This window comes from Hemitrygon akajei, chromosome 21, assembly GCF_048418815.1.
Source record: "Hemitrygon akajei chromosome 21, sHemAka1.3, whole genome shotgun sequence".
Classification (NCBI taxonomy): Eukaryota; Metazoa; Chordata; class Chondrichthyes; order Myliobatiformes; family Dasyatidae; genus Hemitrygon; species Hemitrygon akajei.
This window is the reverse complement of record NC_133144.1, coordinates 40,692,681-40,718,370: the sequence shown is the minus strand read 5'-3', so window position 1 is coordinate 40,718,370 and position 25,690 is coordinate 40,692,681. Positions and strand designations below refer to the sequence as shown.

Here is a 25,690-nt window from a genome sequence, read left to right as displayed (position 1 = left end):
GGACATTGTCTCTCTTGGTAGGACACTGATTTCCCAAGTGAGCGTGTGAGCCAGAGAGATGAAGAAACAGATCTGTTCACAGAATGTCCTGTTTTCTCAAAAGACTCATTTAGCCCTGGAACTAAAACTGATCTCAGTGATATGCACTTAGGGCAAGGAAAAGAATGACACAATTGTGCAGCTAGAAGAGCTGCCGCTTCTCAGCAGTCAAGACCAGTGTTTAGTCCTGAACTCCTGTGCTGTTCATGTGGAGTCTGCATGTTCCTTGGGTAGTTTATGACCCAATGGTATGAACATTGAATTTTCCAACTTCAGATAATTCTTAGCTCCAGTTCTGTCCTCACCCTCCCCTCTCTCTCCTTCTCATCACTTAATTTTCACCCCTTTCCCACCCCCCTCCAGATCTGCATTTTCATCCACCCACAAGTTTCACTTATTTATAATCCACTCCCCATCGTGTTCTGGTTCCATCTGCCTCTGATCCTCTCTCCTAACAGTCCCCATTATCACCACGGTCAGATTCCAGCAATGGCAGCCTTTATGTTCCTGCTCATCTCCCTGCAGCAACTGTCTCCAACCTTTCCACACTTCCCTCCATCTGCCTTTTTTTTTTGCCTGCTTCCTCAGATCACCCACCTATATTTTTGCTCCCATTTCCACCCCGACCTCCATCTACCCGACATCCTTCACTCCTCTCCCGCCCACCAACCACCTCTGGCCCCTTTTAGTCTTACATCTCCCACTCTTCTCTATGCGTGTTACCTCTCCTCAGTCTTGATGCAAGGATTTAAACCGAAACATCGACAGTTCCTGTCCCCAATAGGTGCTGCTCGACCCGCTGAGTTCCTCCAGCAGATTGTCTGTTGATATGAGACAAAGGCTGTTGCAGGGCGACAGGGAACGAAGGAAAAGCGGGGGGTGGGGATGCTCGGCTCATGGATTTGATGGACCGAATTGTCTCCTCTGTAGTAGTAAGTTGCATTCTCTCGGATCAGATTTCGCCAAAGGACAGTAAGACTCAAGTTCAGCAATAATTTTACATTCTCACTCGCTCCTCACGTCGTCCGCTCTGGAAACGAAAGTCTTGGGAAGTTTGACAAACTCCCTTCGACCTTTGCCAGGTTGGCTGACAAGCTCCTCCCAGTTTCTCAGTCATTGGCACTTCAACACAATTTAGCGTTACATCTCCTAGGTTTCTGGCCCCTCCCTCCCTCCCCTTGGATCAGAGCCGTAGCAGCCCAGACCAGCCTGGATCGCTCAGGGACGCCGAATCGATGGAATGGCTCCAAGTTCTCCTAATGGGATCGCGATAAAGTCACACGGTTAACTCTGATCGTCAGTCCATTCGCCCGGCGGAGATTTGTCCGCAGATTGGACACCACCGGGAGCTCAGGATGAAACGCCAGCGCTGGAATTTCACCTGCCGGGCAGCACTGGGCAGCAGGATCGGTCAGCCGTGACCAGCGCCTTGCTGACCACGTTGGAGTACCGAGTTTACACTGAGGGCGCTAGCAACGCAGGTAAGACTTTCTCCTTCTTCCTTACCCCAGCAGTGGTAATTCTGGGCAGCATCCTGTCCTTTCCTCGCCGTCTTTCTGCTGCAGAATTTGATGGATTTGGTAGCGGTAACTAGCGTTTAGATCTCGGGAGGCTAGCGGTTCTGGGCGAGTGAGGGCTGGCAGAGTCTGACAATGCCCGCAACATTTTCAACTACCAACTAACTTTTATTCAGCAAGTGAGGAAATTCACAGCATACTCCCTAACTAGCAACCAGACAGTAGAGGAAAAATGTCAAATAGTGCATTGTGTGTGTGCGAGCTTTGGCAGCTGAAGTTAGGAAAGTCGACTTTGTATATGGGAATTGGTGTGTGTGTGTGTGTGTGTGTGTGTGTGTGTGTGTGTGTGTGTGTGTGTGTGTGTGTGTGTGTGTGTGTGTGTGTGTGTGTGTGTGTGTGTGTGTGTGTGTGTGTGTGTGTGTGTGTGTGTGTGTGCTCTCCAATTCGCTGCATCAATCGCATTCGCATATACGTCCAATCTTAAAGGCAGAATAGGGACAGTGAATGGTTGAGCCCTGATGCAGTATTTCAACCCGAGACGTCGATCTTTCTTTTCTCCCCATCGCTGCTGCTCGACCCGCTGAGTTCCTTCAGCAGATTACTTGTCTTTTCGTATTGCAGCACCGGCACTCTCTTGTGTCTCCGGCATCACGTCGGGGTGACTGGAGTCGCACAAAGGCAGCAGTGTGGAACTCTGAAACTGGAGTGATGCTTGAACAGGATTAGCCACCCTAGAAAGCGGCTTTTGTTGCTAGTTTTGATGCACGCATCAGTGTGAGATTTCTGTTACTTTACAATTTTGAAATTACTCAGTGCAGTTTCTAAAACTCTAGGAACTAGGTGTGAGTAGCTGGGCCTGGACTGGGAGGGACTTGTTAACTGTACATAAAAGAGTATTGGTGCTGAAAAAGAGTGGGCTCTTTTCAAGCCAAAATAGGCTTGTTTCATTTGGTTCCCCTTAGCACTGGAAAATAAATAGACAATCCACCTGTTGGAGTTGAAGGCAAAACATAACAGGCTGGTCAGTGACTGTAAAAGGTTATAAAAAAAATCAAAAGTCAAATTTATTATCATATGAAATGAAGAACTTACTTGCAGCAGCATAAGTAAACAACATTAATGAGAAAAAATATAAATTTAACAAAGATTATACAAAATTATACAAGAATGATCACAAGTCCATTGAAGTGCAAGGTGGTCATAATTTTGCTATACTGAAGAGGTGGTGAGCGTTGGTTCAAGACACAAATGGTTTCAAGGAAGTAACTGTCCTTGAACCTGCTGCTGATGTGGGACTTCAGACTGCTGACCCTCCTTTTCAATGGGAGCTCCAAAAAGCTGCCATAGTCTGGATGGAGGAGGTCTACAATGATGGATGTTGCCTTCTTGAGGCAGTGCCTCCGATGTGATGGTACGGAGGGATGTACCAGAGATACCAGAGATGTTTTGGTCCGAGTCCACAACTCCCTGCAGCTTCTTATGCTTCTGTGCATAATTAGGGACCACAGTACCCGGGTTATGATAGGCTTCTGGATTTGTAAACTGTTTGTAACCCCAGACAGTTTGTAGGTCGGGATTGTGGTCACGAGCCAAGTTCCAACATGGCAGCAGTGACTGCAGTCTCACAACGGCCGGCAAATCCATCCCGCCAGTTTCCCAACCACTTGTTTCTATGTACGGGTGTTTGTAAACTGGGGAGCGCCTCTTACCATCAGTGACTGTAATCTGAAATTAAAACAGAAAGAGGCAGCATCAGTAGAAAGAGAAACAGATATGTGATTCAGTTCAAAGGTCAAATTCAAAGTCAAGCTAAAATTTATTATTAAAATACATTTGCCACCATATACTACCTTCAGAGTCATGTTCTTGCAGGAAAATAAAGAAATACAACTGGATTTATGAGAAACTATACATAAACAGTGACAAATGGCTAATGTGTAAAAGCAAACAAATTGTGCAAATAAAAATAAGTGAGTAACATTAAGAACATGAGTTGTCTAGTCTTTGAAAGTGAATCCACAGGTTGTGGAATCAGTTCAGAGTTGAGGTGAGTGAAGTTATTCATGCTGTTTAGGAGCATGATGGATGTAGGGCAGGGGTTCCCAATCTCGGGTCCATGGACCCCTTGGTTAATGGTAAGGTGCCATGGCATAAAAAAGGATGGGAACATCTTTTGTAGTGTAATAACTGTTCTTGAACCTGGTGCTGTGGGATCTAAGGCTCCTACACCTCCTACTTGATGGCAGTAGTGAGAAGAGAGCATGCATGGCCTGGATGGTGTGGTGGGGCGGCCTCGATGAAGGATGCTGCTTTCTTGTAGATGTTCACAATGGTGGAGAGGGCTTTAACTGTGATGGACTAGGCTGTACCATCACTTTATGTAGACTTTTCTGTTCCTGGGCATTGCTGTTTCCATACCAGGCAATGATGCAGCCAGTTAAGGTGTGGGTGTTATATCTGGTTCACTTTCCACAAGTGATGCCTCTCCAACTATAGATGCCTATGTTAAATGCACCATTGCTTTGTTCAGTAAGCACAACTAATATTCCAACTATGTTCCAGGCAATCAAGTGCAAAGTGATTTTGTTCTTTGAAAAGGTTTACTGAGAGATGAAATGATATATAACTCATTAAAGCATTTGCAGAATTTTTCTTGGTTTACAGCTCTTTGTATACAAACTCCACACATGCTAGATTGGTTCTTCCCAGCAAAAGTACTAAAGTGTTGGAGTATGATTCCACAAAGTTAGCTACCCTCACAAAATCTTGCCCAAGTGACCTTCTTCAGGTCTCTACTTCACTTTATTCCTCTCCATAGATGCTCCCTGACCTGCTGAGTTCCTCCAGCATTTTGTGTGTGTTATTCTGGATTACCAGTATTTGCAGAATCTCTTGTGTCCCTGATGTCCTGGTTGAAATAGTTGTGGAAGAGCTGTGAAATCCTTAACTCCTGCACTCCACTGTAATTTAGAGCTAATAGAGCCCAGGCTACAGGGCCTGTCGAGGCAGACTCACTCCCGTTGAATTACTGAAGACAATACGGGTGCCCCCCGCTTTATGAATGTTCGCTTTACGCCACTTCGCTTTTACAAAAGACCTACATTAGTAACCTGTTTTCGCTTTTACGAAAATTTTTCCCATATAAATTAATGGTTCTTCGTTTTACGCCACTTTGGCTTAAGAAAGGTTTCATAGGAACGCCCTACCTTTATAAAGGGGGGGGGGTACACCTGTATATTAGACTGCATGTGAAAAAGCCTCACATCCATTGGCCATTTAATCCCTGGCCTATTGTCAGCTAAACAGTTTTTTAAGAATCTGGCCAAGGAAGCTCTTTATTTTTAAGGTAATATTTGAACATCCACCTTTGCTCTCTGTAAAAGGTACATTTTGATATTAAATAGTGAGGGAGAGTAATCTGATTTAACAAGATTTGATGAAGTAGTAGTGCGGAAATTACTGTCTCCTGTTATGGAAAACAAAATCAAGGGCACTTGATGTTCGAAATGGAAATTAGAAATCACTTTTCTATTCATTCAAAAGTTTGCAAAACTAAACAGAATTAAGCAACCCCACAATCAATGGATCAGATCAAAGCACTGTCATAACCAGTTCTGAATGGTATAGACATTTAAAATGCTGAAGAAATTTCAAAGATTTTCACCTGGAAAAAAAAATGAGTGTAATTTATCCAAGCCTCCTTCTGAGGTCCCATATTCACAGCAGCCAGTTTTTGCCTCAATTTTTTTCTGCCTATGTGATATTACTAAGCATCTGAGAGTGTTGGATATAGCAGATACATTGGATCACAACAACATGAAGGCAGTATATTAAATTGTAATGAAAAGGTGCAACAACTGTGAAATAAATCAATTCTACTCAAAGATCCTGTAGCATCTCGGAGTCATACAACTTGGAAAGAGGCCCTTTATCCCATGCCCAGCATCAAGCATTCAATTATGAGGAGAGAAAAACAGTTAATGTTTCAGCCTGATGGGTTTTCATTCAAATATGATAGTGGTAATGCTGAAGGCTTGCTCCAAAACTCGCAGTACCTCTGTCCAAACCTTCTCAGTGTTACTACAAACCTTGGAATCTATCTACCGGTAATTGAATGGAATTTGCCCAGATATGTCCTGAACATAAAATGCAGCAGTAGGCCCTCCCTTGAATGTTGTGTCTTAGCTGTCTATGTAAGCCAGGGCGGTACATTATGGAGAGCAAGTTGTTGCCTATGCAGCAGGCTGCCCCTCTCCACATAGCTGATGAATCCAAAGGAACGGCAGAGATCGATACAGTCTGGCGGCAGAGGCATCGCAGGAGTTGCCAGTCAGTATTGAACTCAATGTAGGACTACCTTAGGGTTTCCACCTCTGAATTTTGCCTCGAGGTTTACTCCTGACACCTTCCCGATGAGTGGGTATAGCTGCAGGGCAATGGAGGTTTGAGATTAGAGTTTTCCTTCTAGGTGTGTTGCCAGCTATTGCGGTCAAGCCCCATCTTCCCGAAGTGACTGGTTTTAAGGCACCAGTAACCTACCTTTGCCCCTTCTCTTGTCGGTAGAAGCAGTCCCGCTGGGTTTAGTAGCTAAGCCACACTTGAAGGCCGGGAGCTGGACTTTGTTGTCAGAGGCCTTGAGTTGCTTGCCATTAGGAGCATTTAATAGGTAGTGGGGGCTCATCCTCATTGCCACCCCCGGCTATGACAACATAAAATGCAGGATGAATCACATCCAGCCAGTGTCCTGCATGTCTCCCTGTGATCATCACTAAATGATAAAAGGTAACTGACAGGGGTGTCAACACCAAACTTACCCATATCATGCTCCATTGAAATTCCATCAAGATCACTGATCTCCAAGACTCATGTTAATGGACTGAAGAGTGCAATTTTGAAGGTGCAGTGAGAGTGATTTCCATGGTACCCCAGGGCAGACAGCCTGAAGGACCCTTGATAAAACTGAAGCAGCTTCTTCTCCGCACACCTGGCTTAATAAGAAACCATTACTTTTGTCTGACCATCTCCATTAAAAGAGTCTAATTACGAATTTTTGACCTGCATTGGTATTATCTTTGCCAAAATTATACTTGCATTATAAAGGTATAGAGTGGCGTTAGGCCTAACACAGGTAAATGGCATTAATATTAATGGGCATCAGGAACAACATGCTTATCTAAGGTCCATTTCTCTTCTGTATGATTCAAGTTCAAGTTATTGTTATGAGCATAGATACACAGGGTATAAATGCTGTGAAAAATAGCTTAGGTAGCAGCAGCACAGTGCACTATGAGATGTGGACAATCATAGGTTAACGTACACTTAACATAAATTATACTTGACTTGCACAAGTAAAATAAACAGCAAAATAAACATGCTGAGAGAGAAAGCGAAAAAGGTCTGAGGAAGTTTCAAGGTCTGTCAGTTCAGTTTTGACGGCAGTAGGGTAAGAGGAGTTGTTGAACCTTGAGGTGTGGATCTTCAGTCCTCTGTACCTCCTGCTTGACGGCACCGTTGAGAAGAAGACATGAGTTGAATGATGGAAGACCCGAATGATGATGGCACCTTCCTGAGACATTGTCTCTTGTAGATGTCCTCAAAGTTCAAAGTAAGATTTATTATCAGAGTACATACATATCACCACATACAACCCCGAGATTCTTTTTCTGCGGGCATACTTAACAGATCTATAGAACAGTAACTAATCATGACCAATGGACACCAAATTGTGAAAATACAGATATAAATAAGTAGCATGAAATAACAAGATGGTGTGGAAAGGTTTACCCATGGTGGAACTGATTGAGTTCACTGCACTGGGTAGCCTCTTGCATTCCTGTACACTGCAACACCCATCAGAGGCTATGGTGTAACTGGACAATGCTTTACATCAATGTGCCTAGAAATAATGCATTGGCTGTTGTCATACAGAACACAGAAGAAGATTTTTGTGGCCAAAATAGCCCACGAATATCTACACCTGTGCTTTCCTCCTGGAATTCTTCAGAAAAGGACATAAGGCAGTTCACACTGACACAAATTCATGGAAAAGTTCTGATTGTGGCTGATAAATATAAATAATGAACACATGCATGCCCGTAAGAATTGGCCACTTGTTTGAGCTCACTCCACTGTTGATATGATTGTTGATATAACAATGCTGATATGATTTTAGCATCAACTCCCCATTCCCATCCATTTTAGAAAACATTTCACTGCCTTGTTTATTAACTATCTATTTTTGCCTATCTCCATCAAAAGAGTTTAACCATCACTCACTGACATAACACACAAAATGTTGGTGGAACACAGCAGTCCAGGCAGCATCTGTAAGGAGAAGCACTGTCGACGTTTCGGGCCGAGACCCTTCCGAGACGTGTCCTGACGAAGGGTCTCGGCCCGAAACGTTGACAGCGCTTCTCCTTATAGATGCTGCCTGGCCTGCTGTGTTCCATCAGCATTTTGTGTGTGTTATTTGAATTTCCAGCATCTGCAGATTTCCTCGTGTTTGCTCACTGACATAAATAGCTTTTTAATATTGTCAAATTTCTTTCTATCAATTATAGACCAGAAACATATCAGGGTACCTAGGTACCTTGGCAAAAAGTTCAAAGTAAATTTATTAATAAAGTACAAACACAACCCTGAGCAACAGACACAAACTTCTAGAGGAACTCAGGAGGCCAGGCTGGGACTTCCGGTAAGATGGTGATTGTTTAGCTGCTCCGAACTTTTGTTCCGTTACTGTCGTTATCTTTGCACTAAATGTCTCCATTTTTTAAACCTTAGTTAGGAATTATTCGGTATCTCTTACTTGCCTGTGAATATATCTAACTTACAATGTCTAGCAAGAGTTCTAAATCCGGGAGAAAAGAAGCCATGACCGCGTCGGACGAGACGATGGTTGCGCTGGGAAAGCTCCGAGACGAAATCTTAAAGGAATTTAAAACCGCTTTCAAACAGTTAGGAGGCCAGGCTGCATCTATGGAAAAGAGTACTGTCAATGTTTCGGTCTGAGACCCTTCTGGACTGGACTAATGAAAAGTCTTGGCCTGACACATTGACTGAATTCTTTTCCATTGATGCTGCCTGGCCTGCTGAGTTCCTCCAGCATTTAGAACGTGTTGTTAGGATTTCCAGCATTTGCAGATTTTCTCTTGTTTGTGATTGAACACAACCTTGAAATTCATTTTCTTGTGAGCAATCACAGTAAGTACAAGAAATACAATAGAATCAATGAAAGACCACACCCAACAGAGCTTGTTGTCCGTATCAGTGGAGAATGATGAACCTGCTAGTTCAGCAAAGCCTTTCCACCCATTTACACACTTTGGGAGTGTAATGCAATCTGTTCCATTTTTCTAGATGATTGCAGTTCCTCTATATTTCAAGTAGCTCAAGTGCCAACAGCACAAAGCAGTCTCTTTGGTTGACATCCCATCCTCAATGTTAAACTTTTGTTCTTTTTGGTCAGCTTCTGCCTGTACAGTGTGTGCTATCACCAAAATGCACTGTAGAAAAGACTAGTCCCATTGCACTGACTGAACTTATGACCACTACCATTTCGGAAGGGCATCATAATGAACACACGTGTATACCTCCTTTCTTAGTTACCTTCCATGTTACACAAAGGGGACTTCATTCTTCATTGTGACTGGCCAAGTCTCTTGAACCACTCAAAAGAATCTTCATCCCATGGATGACAATGAGTCAAAAAGTTAGCTGACAAACCTTCCCAAACTCAATGAGGGATGGACAATGAGTACTCTCATTAATAAAACATTTGGACTTGGTTCTCTAAAAGCCATTGAAACCGGGGCAATACGAGACTAAGAGTGACTGATTTGCATTCAACAGGATAGCCAACTAAGGCATCAACAAGAATTGTGCTGGCACTCACCAATGGTAATGCAGGCTTAGGAGGCTGAATGGCCTCTTGCTATTCTTCTGATTCAGTGGACCTTATGCAGTACTCTGCCTCTTGTATGCACTGTTTGGCTCATGCCACACGCTGGGACCTTCTATAAAGAAATCATGTTTTAGTAATCAGTAAGTTTATTTTAAATAACAAATAGAAAGAAAGTGATGAGCTGGAGTGACAGAAATGCTTCATGCACTCTGACAGCGTGCACAATGAGTGTGTAGGTGGCCCCCTTCTAGCCTCAATGTTACCTTCTAAGTAAGTCCTACATATGACCAAATACATGCCACAGGAAATGCTTTCATTATATTATTTGCCCATGCATTATTTTTTTCTAATATGACTTTTCCTTAAGATGTTTGATACGCCACTGTCAATTATATTCATTTTAATCCGTCATAAGTCATAGTCACGCTATGCTTATGTAGTTATATCAGAAACACCGCGGGGGGGATATTCATAATAAATACCATTCACCAGAATATACCATTTTATGTTCAAACTGTGACTACACTTCAAAAATATTTCATTGTGTCCTGAGGTCATGCTGCATAAATGCAAATCTCTTGTCATTTACCCTATGAAATGTATAGCTGTAAGAAATATATTAGAACATTTGATTTTATTCTCCCTAACCATTACTTTCCTTGGGCTAGGTATCTGAGCAAGCAGGTAATAAAGAAATGAACCTGGCTGTGTTGATCTTTGCTCATTCCATTTCTGTGAGAGAGCATTTCTTGACGTCTTATCTTTATGATACTGATATGGTATGCACATCTGAAGCACTCAATCCTTATCTATAGGGAGGGCTGGTACCCATTTGGTTCTGAACTTGCAATGAACTTGCAAGAGTTCAAGATATTTAAAGGATCTTGCAAATACTGTAAAATTGGATTAAAATTGGTAAACACAAAGTGCGCAGAAGATGAGTGATGAGATTGGCCTTTAAGTTGTTATCTCAGGCAGTCCATTGGAATTGAGGTAGAGCTGTTTCCACTCTGTTTCTATGGGTTCTGAGGTGACTAATGAGGCCAATGAGGGAACTGTAGACCCTCCCAAAGATGTGACAGGAGGTGCATGGTGGGTAAATTGTGAAATCCAGTTCTCCTTGTTTCATTGGGTTCTAAGGTTATGAGGTCATTGAGTCGCACTCAACATTTTAGGAACATCTTCTTTCCCAGATTTACAAATGGTCCATGAGCTCATGAATATTACCCCACTGTTCCTTTTTTCTGATTTTTTAAACATTTATTTCTTATTGTATGGTAACTTTTTTATGTCTTGCACTGTACTGCTGCCACAAAACAACACATCTCACAACATATGTCAGTGATAATAAATGTGATTCTGATCCCTTGTACCATTTATGCAAGCCCTCTGCATGCTCCTGATCCATGGACTGGATATTTCATCACTGCCTGCTGTTAGCTCAGCCTTCTGCTGCCAAAGGTCAGGAATTCAGTGCAGATGTTCTAGCCTTTACCAATGAAGCTTTGAATCTTTTCCTCTGTCCAGCTAGGTCACCTTCTCCCATGAAATAGTTGGACCAGTTTTGAGAGTCTGGTATCAAAAACTCAAATGACACAACTGAGCCAGTGTATCTGAGTAAGAGTAATATATCCTTCAATATTGATAATGTCAATCTGTGGAAGATGGTGCTGATTGGTAATGTCACCCTATGGAAGAGGGGACTGATGTTGGTTTGCTTATCCTTGCTGTAAATTTGGAAGGAGCATTTTTCAGAGACAGCACTGGGTGGTATCTTCAATTGCCTGCTGCTGGTGGTCCTGGTCTCTCTAAAGCTCTCGGGGCTTAGCCCAGTGTTGTCAGTCAAAGGTTGTGATCTTCAAACACCCTTTTCAATCTATCAGAGTTGTGCTGGCATATTGAAGTGGAGAGGAATTTCATAACTGATGCCTGCCTTTGCTCATAGGTGACTCCCATGATATGAGAAGTGACTCACAGGTCTCACTGTGAAGCTTTATTCTCAGAGAGCTGTGTAATGCAGATGGAGCAGGATGGGTGAAGGACCTTCAATAAAAATACATTATATAAGAAAAATGCTGGAAACACTTGATGGATGTGGAAAGGGAATCAGAGTTAACAATTCCGAATAAAAATCCTTATAAGTTCAGATTTCTGGCACCTACACTTAGGTTGATTGATTGGGTAAAGAACTTTGTCTTGCCAATGATCCAAGATGGCGCTGGTGATATAACGGCGATGTTTTGTGAGCAGCTCACAAAACTACTGGTTATTCTTTCTTTCTTTTCAAATCTTTTTATTATCAATCCAAAATTAACAAGAGTACATCGAAGTAAACATCACTTACAATGCCTTAAAGAAAAAGAAAGACATTCATATTAAAAGATTGAAAACTTTTTTGTGACAAAAAGAAAAAAAAAGAAAAAACCCTACTAATGGAAAAGAAAGTGGAAAAAAAAACCCATTGGCTGTTCAACCCCGAAACCATGTGTCATACAAAAAGCTTCTTAAAAAAAAGATAAACATTACATTGCTAGCAATAAAAATATACAAAAATTTACAATTAGATCATGAAGGAAATCTATCAATTAACTCAAATGATAATAGGAAGCAAATGAACCCCATCTTTTCTCGAAGTCAAACATAGGTTCAAAGGTTTGACTTCTAATTTTCTCCAAACTAAGACATAGCATCACTTGAGAGAACCACTGTGACAAAGTGGGAGCCGACGCATCCTTCCACTTCAACAGAATGGCCCTCCTAGCTATCAATGTGACAAATGCAATCACGTGTTGGTCAGACAAAGAGATACTGCGGATATTTTGAGGAATTATTCCAAAAAGCACAGTTAATTTATTAGGTTGTAAATTAGTTTTTAGTGCTTTAGAAATTGTAGAAAAAACTGACTTCCAGAACTGTTCCAATATAGAACAGGACCAAAACACGTGTCAATGTAGCTGTCTCAGTTTTACATCTATCACAGTAATTATCAACATTAGGAAATATTTTAGACAATCTGTCCTTCGTCAAATAGTAATGGTGTACAATTTTGAATTGAATCAGTGAATGACTAGGACAGATCGAAGAAGTGTTAACCAACTTCAGAATCTGCATCCAGTCCTCCAACACAAAAATCAAATTAAGTTCCTTTTCCCAATCTTGTTTAATCTTAAATAAAGGATGCTTATCCCATTGTAATAGTAAATTATAAATTCTTCCAATGGAACCCTTCATCAAAGGTTTCATACTCGTAATAATATCTAACAGGTCAGCATCCGATATGTGAGGAAAATTATTTAAATATTTTTGTAAGAAATGTCTAACTTGAAAGTATTGTAAAAAGTGTGAGTACGAAAGAGAATATTTATCAACTAATTGCTCAAAAGGCATCAGTCTATCATCTTCAAATAAATTCAGAAAAGAATTAATGCCTCTGTTCTTCCAAAGTAAAAAAATTGGATCACTCAATGAAGGCTTAAAAAAGTAATTTCGATAAATTAAACTAAAAAGTTTAAATTTTTTGAGGTTAAAAAAATTACGAAACTGGAGCCAAATTTGTAAACAATGCACAAAAAAAAAATGCTGGTGGAACGCAGCAGGCCAGGCAGCATCTATAGGAAGAAGCACTGTCGACGTTGGAAGGGTCTCGGCCCGACACATCGACAGTGCTTCTTTGAAGGGTCTTGGCCCAAAACCTTGACAGTGCTTCTTCCTACAGCGAAGGGTCTCGGTCCGAAACATTGACAGGGCTTCTTCCTATAGATGCTGCCTGATTTTTTTGTGTGTGTTGCTTGAATTTCCAGCATCTGCAGATTTCCTTGTGTTTGCTTTCCAAATTTGTAAAGAATGCTTAATCACAGGATATAAATTTAAATTAGCAACTTTAGCTAATTGTACAGGTAAGGCAGCTCCCAATAATGTTAAATAAAACTGTTCCACAGCTTTCAGCTCCAAGTCTACCCAAATTGGCCGATCGTTCTTATCAACCCAGTGTAATCAAAGGGACATATATCGCACATTGACAGCCCAGTAACACATTCTTAAATTAGGCAAGGCAAGACCTCCATCCTTCTTTAAATTTTTGTAAGTGATATTTACTAATTCTTGGTCTTTTATTATTCCAAACAAATGATAAAATAATAGAATCAATCGGATCAAAAAACTTCTTAGTCAAAAAAACAGGGATATTCTGAAATAAATATAAAAATTTTGGTAAAATCATCATTTTGACTACATGGATGCGACCAACAAGTGAAAATGTAAGTGGATTCCATTTACTAAATAAATACTTCATAGAATCTACTAAAGGAACAAAATTAGCTTTATAAAGATCTTTATATTTTTTAGTAATTATAACACCTAAATATCTAAAGGAATCCATGACTCTGAAAGGAATTCTGGATATTCTATGAGATATTCTCCTCTTAGAAACATAGAAAACCTACAGCACAATACAGGCCCTTTGGCCCACAATACTGTGTCAAACATGTACTTACTTTAGAAATTACCTAGGGTTACCCATAGCCCACTACTTTTCTAAGCTACCTATCCAAGAGTCTCTTAAAAGACCCTATTGTATCTGCCTCCACCACTATCACTGGCAGCCCATTCCACGCACTCACCACTCTCTGAATAAAAACTTACCCCAGACATCTCCTCTGTACGTACTTCAAGCTCCTTAAAATTGTGCATTCTCGTGTTAGCCATTTCAGCACTGGGAAAAAGCCTCTGGCGATCCACACAGTCAATGCCTCTCATCATCTTACACACCTTTATCAGGTCACCTCTCATCCTTTGTCGCTCCAAGGAGAAAAGGCCAAGTTCACTCAATCTATTCTCATAAGATATGCTCCCAAATCCAGGCAACATCCTTGTAAATCTCCTCTGCACCCTTTCTATAATTGCCACATCCAGTGTGGTGACCAGAACTGAGCACAGTCCTCCAAGCAGAGTCTGACCAGGGTCCTATATAGCTGTAGCATTACCTCTCGGTTCTTGAACTCAATCCCATGGTTGATGAAGGCCAATGCACAGCATGCCTTCTTAACCACACAGTCAACCTGCGCAGCAGCTTTGAGTGTCCCATGGACTCGGACCCCAAGATCCCTCTGATCCTTCACGCTGCGAAGAGTCTTACCATTAATACTATATTCTGCCATCATACCAAAATGAACCACAATTGCTGAAATCTGCAGCCTGTAATTTTGGACTCACTTTCGGGGACTCCGCAGCTAATTTTCTATGGTATTATTTGTTTACTTTTTTTTAATCATTTGCACGATTTGTTCTCTTTTGCATGGTGGATGTTTGACAGTCTTTGTTATGTGGGATTTCTCGTGATTCTATTGTATTTCTTTGTTTTCTTGTACGTGCCTCCAAGAAGATGAATGTCAAGGTTGTAAATGGTATACAGTACATACTTTGAAAATAAACTTACTCTAAACTTTCGAACTTTGATGATATCCTGAAACATACCCAAGAATGTTGTTCATCTATAGTATTGCAAGGTTGTTCACTTCACAGACCCTGACTGACTCATCACATATTTACAGCAGTGACTCATTTCCTTGACAAATGTTTCCATCAGTTTCTGAAATGAAAAGAAGCATAGTTCATAAAGCCAATCAATTAATTTTCATTGTCAACAAAACATCAGGAGCGAAATTATATCAGCCCACTCTTAGAACCATAGAAGAACCATAGAACATTACAGCACAGAAACAGGCCTTTTGGCCCTTCTTGGCTGTGCCGAACCATTTTTCTGCCTAGTCCCACTGACCTGCACCCGGCCCATATCCCTTCATACACCTCTCATCCATGTACCTGTCCAAGGTTTTCTTAAATGTTAAAAGTGAGCCCGCATTTACCACTTCATCTGGCAGCTCATTCCACACTCCCACCACTCTCTGTGTGAAGAGTCACCCCCCCCCAATGTTCCCTTTAAACATTTCCCCCTTCACCCTTAACCCATGTCCTCTGATTTTTTTCTCCCCTAGCCTCAGTGGAAAAAGCCTGCTTGCATTCACTCTATCTATACCCATCCTAATTTTATATACCTCTATCAAGTCTCCCCTCATTATTCTACACTCCAGGGAATAAAGTCCTAACCTATTCAACCTTTCTCTGTAACTCAGTTTTTCAAGTCCTGGCAACATCCTTGTAAACATCCTGTTCAGTCCCTTATCAGCCTGTGTGTAGCTAAGTGCCCCACACTTGGGCACCAAATCTGCTGTGCTCTACTCTACATTTGCAAAGCACAGTTGAAATTCCATTTATAGATTCACAGATGATATCATTATTGATAAACTTTCAGATGTACCAAGGGACTGCATAAGAGCAAGATGGATCAGCTGGTTGAGTAGTGTTGCACAACTACCTAGCTCTCAGTGTCAGCAGGACCATGGAATTGATTGTGGACTTCAGGAAAGGGAAGTTGGGAGAACAGACACCAGGCCTCATTGAAGGTTCAGTGGTGGAAAGGACTGTTCAAGTTCCTGGGAATCATCTCAGTGACTCAATCCTGGACCCAACACGTTGATGTAATCATGAAGAAGGCACACCAGCGGCTCTGCTTTGTTAGGAGTTTGAGAAGATTTGGTATGTCTCCAAAGACTATTACAAGTTTCTACAGCTGTATGGTGAAGAGATTTCTGATAGGTTGTATCACTGCATGGTATAGAGGCTCCAATGAACGGGGACACAAGAGGTTGCAAAGGGTTGCAGACTCAGCCAGCCGCATCATGGGCACAAGCCTCCTCATTGTTGAGGACATCTTCCAGAGGCGGCACCTGGAGAAGGCCACATCTGTCATTAAGGAACCTCACCATCTGGGACATGTCCTCTTTACATTACTATCACCACAGAGGAGGTACAGGAGCGTGAAGACCCACCCTCAATGTTTTACAATGTTCTATGATCACTAGCTCATTATTCCTTTCTCTGTTGCACTATTTATGTAACCTATAACTTGCAGCCATTTTATGTCTTTGCATTGTATTGCAGCCATAAAATAACAAATTTTGCACCATTTTTGTCAGTGATAATAAACCAGATTCTGATTCTGAGAATATTAGCAAGCTTGCGTGATGTTACAGAAGGACAAAAGTTAGTTTACTACACTTTGGCCAGGTTCAATTGGTTTATTGTATGGTGGTTTACAATTGCTTAAGCAACCTATCAGTCACCAGTTGTTTAACGTCAGAGTTTGCAGATATTTTAAGCTGGTTTCATGTTTTATATGTGTGCAGAAGTGCTGGAAGGAAATAGCTTTGGTCTATTTGCCAAAACAACGTATCAACTGCCTTCTAAACTTCTGGTTGTGATATTTATTTGAGCTGGAAAAAATAATGCGTCACGTCAAAGTACAAGTTTCCAATGTATCAATGAATAATGAGGAAGGAATGTGGGTGGGATAGTGATTTGATATCAAACTTGACAGGGCCTAATTTCACGCGTTTAGAAGAATGAGAGGTAATTGATTTGAAACGTACATGAGGCTTAAGGGGGAAGGTGCAGAGATTATGTTTCCCCTCACTGGGCTGTTGAGAACTACTGGTCACACTGTCTCAGTATAAGGGATTATTCATTCAGTGCAGAGATGAGAAGAAATCTCTTCATCCAGAGTAGTAAATCTTTGGAATTCCCTTCCCACAAGGGCTGTGGAGTCTCAGTTGCTGACCTGGATAGTAACAAATTTTTTTTTGGACATGAAAGTAAGTTTAAAGGACTAGCACAGTAACATTGCACTTAGGCAGAAGACCCATCAAGAACACTGAATGGTGTGGCAGGAATTGGGGGCAGTCCTGCTTCCATATTCCATGTCCTTACTGCTGGACTGTGGCCTGATTGTGGCATTAGGGAAATGTTTAACCATTAAGGTTTTAATTTTATTCTTGAACACACTGATTCTTGTGAATAATTTGTAAGATTTAGCTCTATACACCTCAGAAATCTGAACAAAACTACATGTTATACCAGACTTCTGCAAACATGCAGGTCAACCAAAGGTCTATGATCTTTGTGGCCGAGCTGAGCAGCACAGTGTTGAACCCGGCAGAGCTCTCAGCTCCAGTGACCTATGTTCAGTCCTAACCTGCAGTACTGCCCATGTTGAGTTTGTTCACTCTCACTGCGACTGCATGGATTTCCTCCAGTAGCTCCAGTTTCCTCCCACATCCCAAGAAATGTGAGTTGGTAGGTTAATTAGCCACCGTAAATTGTCCCAGTGTGTAGGTGAGTTGATAGGGAGTGTGGGAGAAAAAAATGGAGTTTGTGTTGATGAATGTAAAAGGGCGCTAGCTGGTTAGCATGGGTGATGCTACTCAAATGTACATTCAGCATAGATGTTCTAAGTCTCAGCCATCTGGAGCAAGACCTTCACTTGGTTTTAAGGATGTCACCTATTTGAATGCCTTTCACTCTTTAAACATAATTCCATCTTCATAATAGTTACGCTTGATATTGATTTGATATCATTCTTAATAACACCTACTTGCTGTTTTTATTTCCAAAAGTACTCTCTGCTTTTTAATTATTATTAATGAAAATAATTTTAATTGTAATTCAGCTCTTCGTTGGAGCGGATTAATTCATAGAGCTGATGTCAACAAGAAGACATGTTAACTTAAAGTAGCATTGAGTTTTTTCTCTTTATTTGACCCTCTGTATGAGCATTGCTGGCACTCAGAATCCTGGAGATGACTGTGTGTTGAAGGTGCTCCTGCATTTCTAGGGTAAGAAGTTGTTGACTTTTGACTGAACCATGATGATGGAATAGCTATGAATTTTCAAGCTGGATAATGTGTGAACTGGGGTGGGGGAACGTGCGTGTTCCAATGTTCCTGAAGTTCCCATGGTTACAAGTGACGAAGAAGTGGATCCTACAGATGGTGCCTTTTGGTGTTCTGTCTTGATCAATAGAGTGTCAATGTCCCTGGAATATCCCGAATGTTGGAGATGCCCAAATACAGGCAAGGAATATGAGAAAATCTGTAGATGCTTGAAATCCAAAGCAAACACACACAAAATGCTGGAGGAACTCAGCAGGTCAGGCAGGATCTATGGAAAAGAAAAAACAGTCAACATTTTAGGTCGAGAGGCTTTGTCAGGACTGAGAGGGAAAGGGGAGATGCCTGAGTTAAAAGGTAGAGGGACGGGAATGAGGCTAGCTGGAAGGTGATAGGTGAAGCCAGTTGGATGGGAAAGTATATGGGTTGGAATAGAATGAATCTGGTAGAAGAGGAGCGTGGATGATACGAGAAAGGAAAAGAGGAGAGAACCCAGAGGGAAGTAATAGGTTGGTGAGAAGAAGTGAAAGGTCGAAGTGGGGAATAAAGGAAGTGGGGTGGGGGGAACATTTTGTTTCATTACATACCTTTGTTGGATGGTGGAAAGGATTTTGGGAATTGAGCCAGTGAGTCATTCAGTCAGGATTCATTGCCTCTTACCTTCTCATGAAACCTCAGTATCTGTATGGCTTCTCCAGTTAAGCTTATATTAAATGGTGTCACCCATGGGATTCTTTGACTGTGATCATGCTGACTATCCAGGTGGTTAGAATCTTTTGTGTTGGAGATAGTCCTTGTATGCCACTTGAATGTCATAAATGTAATTTTTTCCTACTATCCTACATAAGACTGGATGTTGTCCAAGCTATATTATATTTAGCATAGCTGTTTCTTAACAGGAATGGAACTGAGCACTTTCCTGGCATCTATGAATATCTCCAAATCTGACATGGAAGGAATGTCATTGTTGAAGCAACTAGGAATGTTTTGAGCTACGAATGGTGTGTGACTTGATGGGGAATTGTGATTAACTATCAATTCAATTAATTTGGGTGATAAATGCCATGCACTTATGGGATGTGGTTAATATCTGTGGAGTGCCTGATCATTTCAAAGGCAGCATGTTGATCCTGAAGTGAAACCATTGTAAGTTTCAGTGAACTTGTGATGCTGTATTAATGAGTCACGTGTCAGAAAAAGTGCTGAGATTTTCCATTCTGGATTTGTCAAATGTGTGTTTCGATCAAATGTTTTGACAGTTTGCATTAGGTTTGTGTTCAATTGTTACTGCAGAAAGTCATCAGGCTTGTGTCCATGCTACGGAGTACCAGGTGCCATTATCCCAGTTACAGCCTTGGTAGCTAGGCACCATTTTCCCTTGTTATCTCCCTACTTGCATTGTGCCGAGACTGGCCGTTCACGATGTTATACTTCAACCACTGTAGTTCCTTGCTGTTTGCTGTCAAAGAGGAAAAGAATATTTTAAATCAGGGCTGAATGATTTTCTGCATTTATCTTTCAAAACCCTTCCTACAGCTATCTAGTAATAAAGATAGAAAATGCTGGAAAATTATCTAGCACGTCAGGCAGCAACTGTGGAATGGGAAACAGTCAATGTTTTAGGTACCAGAACCTACTGCACATCAAAACTGAGAAAGGGAAAAGCAACACACACAAAATGCTGGAGGAACTCAGCAGGCCAGGCAGTATCTATGTAAAATGTACAGTCGACGTTTCAGGCTGAGGCCCTTCTGTAGGACTGGAGAAAAAAGATGAGGAGTAAATTTAAAAGGTGGAGGAGGGGAGAGAGAAGCAGAAGTGATAGGTGAAACCAGGAGGGGGAGGGATGAAGCAAGGAGCTGGGAAGTTGATTGGTGACAGAGATATAGGGCTGGAGAAGTGATAGTCTGATAGGAGACGACAGAAGGCCATGGAAGAAAGAAAAGGGGGGAAGGAGTACCAGAGGGAGTTGATGGCTGGCAAGGAGATAAAGTGAGAGACGGAAAAGGGAAAAGGGAATGGTGAAGGAGAGGGGGACCATTACTGGAAATTCAAGAAATCGATGTTCAAGCCGTCAGGTTGAAGGCTACCCAGACAGAATATACGGTGTTGTTCCTCCAACCTGAATGTGGCCTCATCACCACAGCCAAAACCTTATTGAAGACAAAAAGGGAAAAATAAACAATTGAGGTGGACAAAGTCAAAATGGCAGGCAGAAGTCCCACTCGTGAGTTGAGGACCACTTAAAGAATCTTGACATTCATAGATGAGAAGTAGCAGTGAATTCACAAACAAATGAAAATCAAAACAAAAAAAAAATTGTGTATGCTGGAAGCCCGAAATAAATGCAGAAAAAATCCATGGAATTCTTACGTTTTGATATATGGTCATCAGCTCGATATAATAACGGTTTCTTTCTCTGCAGGTGCATCTTGCTGAGTATATCCAGCATGTTTTGTTTTTAATAAGCTAAGTGTGAAGATGTTGGTACATATCAGATCATGTAAAGGAGGGTAGAACATTTTTTCTCTCTGTGGTAATGTATTAGAATATTAATGGCCTTTCAAGTAGAATTGCTGACACAAAATATTGCACAGCATTTAATTTGCATTTCATCAGCATGGAACAATAATAATAGAGTTGTTGACTACCCATTTGAATCAATAGCTCTCTGTTAGTGTGCAGCAGATCCAAACTTGACTTGAGGAAAGACTCAGTGGCTTTGGGAATACTGGTACCTTGTCATTTGTTCTCCCAAAGCTTTGATCCACTCACCATATGCTGTGTCTCAAATTGCTCATAAACAGTATCCCTATGTGATGCCAATCGACACTTCCTCTGGCATGTCAATTCTCAGGACTCTTGTTCTCCGACTTATCTTGGCCTCTCCCCACAGTGTGCAGCTGGTCTTTGCCAACCCTTGTCAGTGATACTATTGTAGGTGGGAGATTTGCAGCCAAAGAGAAAGAAAGGCAGGAGAAATTTTAAGAATGTGATATCTCAGATAAGCATTGGTAAACTACTCAGCTTTGCTCCTGTGGTTTGTTAGTTTCCCAAGAGTCTGTCGATCATGACCTTAATAAACGTAGTGGCCTTTTGTTGAGAGCTTATTCACGATGTGACTCAACCATGGTGTCTCAAACCTTGCTTTTACTGCTGACATTGTTAAAATGCTCTGACTCTGATTTAGGGCACATGAATTAGAAAGTTATTTCACTGTGTATCAAACGGATGACATTGCCCAATACTGACTGTGTTCTTCCCACTGCCCATTGTTACTCTTTGTCATTTGCATTAACCTTCTCTTGCCTCTGAAATCCAACATCTTTCACTTGTGTGGTGTACTCTGTTGTTACTGTGGCACTGAATATTTATTTATTTATTGAGATACAGTGTCGAATATCCCCTTCTGGCCCTTCGAACCACGCTGCCCAGTAATCCCTCAATTTAACCCCAGCCTCATCACAGGGCAATTTGCAATGACCAATTAACCTACCACTGGTATGTCTTTGGAAAGTGGGAGGAAACTGGAGTACCTGGAGGAACCCGTGCAGAATTTACAAACTCCTTACGGGCAATGGCAGGAATTAAACCCAGGTCGCTGGTACTGTAAAGCACTTTGCTAACCACTACGCTACCGTGTTGCCCCACTTACTATCCTGTAATCTCCTTCACCCTTCCCTATTGACTTCTGGTCACCCTGCCACCTTCTGCTTCACGCTGTACACCCCTGGACCTCAGACTGTGGAAGTGGCTGTCCTTCATTCTTAACTGAGTGCAGTGGTTACTACTTCATGGCTTCGGTGAGGTGGATTTGATCCTGACCTCTGTTGGTGTCTAGAAACATAGAAAACCTACAGCACAATACAAGCCCTTTGGCCCACAAAGTTGTGTCGAACATGTCTGTACCTTAGAAATTACTAGGCTTACCTATAGCCCTCTATTTTATTAAGCTCCATGTATCTATCCAAAAGTCTCATAAAAGACCCTATCGTATCCGCCTCCACCACCATTGCCGGCAGCCCATTCCACGCACTCACCACTCTCTGAATAAAAACTTACCCCTGACATCTCCTCTGTACCTACTCCCCAGCACCTTAAACCTGTGTCCTCTTGTGGCAACCATTTCAGCCCTGGGAAAAAGCCTCTGACTATCCACATGATCAATGCCTCTCGTCATCATTGTTGTGCATTGTTTGCACTTGTGTTGTGACTGTTTTGTCCCTGGTGGATTAACTGGCACTGTTAATGACTACTCAGTGTAGGTTAACAGTGAACTGAATCAAAGGGAGGTTGATGGGCATGTGCGAGGATGAATTACTTGTAGGGCAGGCAGGGAAATAAGGGGAGCTGAAGTTTTGGATGGGAACCTCCTGTGTCATTATTCATGAGATCTGTCTCCTCTCAGCTCGGAAACTAAAGCCTGGATTCTACATCATGCCTGAGCCAATTATGGATTCAAATATCCAATCTTAGATTAGATGGCTTAGCATAATGTTCAAAGCTGGAGTCTCATAAATGTGAACAGATTTCCCTTCTCTATGGTGAGCATACACAGGTCTTATTTACCTGACAGTGTGGATTAGGAGGTGGGTTCTGGTAATCTAAAATGCCACCAAAGTAGGTACATGTTTGGCGGATAGCTGTATTTTATTTTAATGAATAAATAGTCAACATTTCAGGCTGAGACCCTTCTTCTGGACTAACCTCAGTCCTGAAGAAGAAACTTGGCCTGAAATGTTGACTATGTATTCGTATCCATAGACGCTACCTGACCTGCTGAGTTCCTCCACCATTTTATGCTTTGTTTTGGATTTCCAGCATCTGCAGATTTTCTCCTGTTTGTATTTTGTTTTACCATGTGACCAATTAACCTACCAAACCCATACATCTTTGGAATGTGGGAGGAAACCAGAGCACCAGGAGGAAACCCACATGGTCGCAGGGAGAACGTACAAACTCCTTACAGACAGCGGTGGGAATTGAACCCTGGTTGCAAGCGCTGTAATTCCATTGTGCTAACTGTTACGTTACCATGCATTACCATACGTTACCTGTGCTATAAAGATGCGAGATGTATGGAGAGAGGTGCATTGTTGTTTGTTTGAATTCATCTGGAGTGAGCTGTTCCCCAGGCTGCCTCTGAGAGACTTAAGCGCTGCTGGTCCTATGGACTTCCGGCAAAAGATGCACTAGAGAGTTACAGCACAGGAACAGGCCCTGCAGCCCATCGAGTCTGTACTGCCCATTTGCACGAATCCTACATTTTAACGTTCTCCCCACGTTCTCATCAACTCCCACTAAATTCTACCACTCACCTCCACACTTGTGGGCAGTTAATCTTTAGGCTGTGGGAGAAAACCAGAGCACCCGGGGATATTCATGTGTAAACCGCACGGACAGTCCTGAGCTGAGGATTGAACGCTGGTCACTGGAGCTGTCAGGCAGCGGCTCTACCAGCCGTGAGACTGTGCCAGCCTAAAATATCTAACATAACTATGCAGGCACTGTTGGGTGTGACCACAGTGTTAGTTTGGTTTGCCAGCTCAGTTATTGTTTCAAATTGTAAGAGTGTGACAGAATTCTTTTAGCACTGAAAGACAGTGAGAAATGGAAGGGTGCCAGGTTCCATTTTGTTTGAAAGTCAGACCGCTTCTAGGGCTGGGAAAGGTGCTGACACCTTCACAAGCTTAGATAAAATACTCTGATTCTGCTTTCTGTTTATACCTTAAAAGATCTTTCTCCATAGCACTGTGCCAGGATCGTTGGCAGGTTGTTCACTCCTTGCTCAGTGAATCTATTTGTATTGCACAAGTTAGACTGGTGATCGCTGGTGACTAGTAACGCAGTCTCTTCACTCCTGTCATGCTTTTTTCTGGCTTCCATACTGTACGTTCACACAGAGACACTGACACACACAGACTCACATGCTGACATAGTTATGCAGACACTAAACCAGAGCACCAGCTACAGATCTATCCATATTGTAGACTGCTGGATCCTGATCCTGTCACTGCAGGCCCACTGTCAAGAACCCGGTCCAACTGGCTCCAGCCACCCTGCCCACTTGCACTCTGAGTGTGGACTGACAAGAAAGCTAAAGGGAAGGCTAACATGATTCCCAAACAATCGGATGCTGAATTATTGGAGCTTTACTACCGTAGATGTCGGATTATAAGCCGCTACTTTTTTCCCATGCTTTGAACAGCATTGAACACTGCGGCTTTTAATACAGTGCGGCTAATAAATGGGTTTTTTTCATGCCGCCAAAACATTTTACCTCGTAACAGTAGACCAATAAAATTGATGAGTAGTTCACAGAGGTCCAATGAAATTGTACGATAAATCAAGCGCACTTTCACAAATTATTGTAAATCAGCCATTTGTACTCACCCTCATCAACATGGAAAACACTCGAAGAAAAGCATATGATGCAGCTTTTAAGTTAAAGGCAATCAATCTGGCGGTTGAAGAAGGAAATCGAGCTGCTGCACGTAATCTTGGCATAAATGAATCGATGGTGAGAAGGTGGAGACGCCAGCGCGAAGAACTGAATCAATGCAAAAAGACGACAAAAGCTTTCAGAGGTAATCACAGCAGATGGCCTGAACTTGAAAACTTTCTTGAAGACTGGGTTAACACACAGAGAGCAGGCGGCCGCGGTGTTTCCACCGTGCAGATCAGACTGAAGGCTAAAGCAATCGCCACCAAAATGAAAATCGAAGATTTTAGAGGTGGGCCATCGTGGTGTTTTAGATTTATGAGACGAAAAGGCCTGTCCATCAGGGTATGCACGACTCTCTGTCAGCAGCTCCCTCCCGACCATGAGGAAAAACTTGCTAACTTCCGCACATTCACTCAAACAAAGATAGCGGAGAATTCCATCGGGCCAGATGAAATCATAAATATGGATGAAGTACCTTTGACGTTTGACCTGCCTCTCACTCGGACTGTTAATAAAAAAGGTGACTCGTCCATCATACTGAAAACAAATGGCCATGAGAGAACGCATTTTACTTGTGTTCTGAGCTGCACAGCATCCGGACTAAAGCTTCCACCGATGGTGATTTTTAAGCGGCTGACAATGCCAAAGGAAAAATTCCCAAAAGAAATCATGGTGAAAGTCAATAAGAAAGGTTGGATGATGGAGAGTCTAATGAAGGATTGGCTCAGAGAGTGCTACGCCAAGCGACCGGGGGGATTTTTTCACATAAAAAAAGCGTTGCTCGTTATGGACAGCATGAGGGCTCATATAACAGATTCAGTGAAAGCTGCCATCAAGAGTACAAACTCAATTCCAGCTGTGATTCCTGGGGGCACCACGAAGTATTTGCAGCCACTGGACATCAGCGTGAACCGGGCATTTAAAGTGGCACTACGCATTGAGTGGGAGACTTGGATGACGAGCGGCGAGAAATCTTTTACCAAAACAGGCCACATGCGAA

General features: G+C 42.1%; 1 protein-coding gene across 1 annotated transcript in view; it reads left to right on the top strand.

The window, feature by feature from the left end:
• Positions 1–1,209: 1,209 nt before the first annotated feature.
• Positions 1,210–25,690, top strand: part of ptpn20 (protein tyrosine phosphatase non-receptor type 20) — a 419,828-nt gene continuing 395,347 nt past the window's right edge. The window contains exon 1 of the mRNA XM_073025740.1: positions 1,210–1,520. The gene's annotated coding sequence lies outside the window, so the exon portion shown is untranslated. The remainder of the gene's footprint in view (positions 1,521–25,690) is intronic.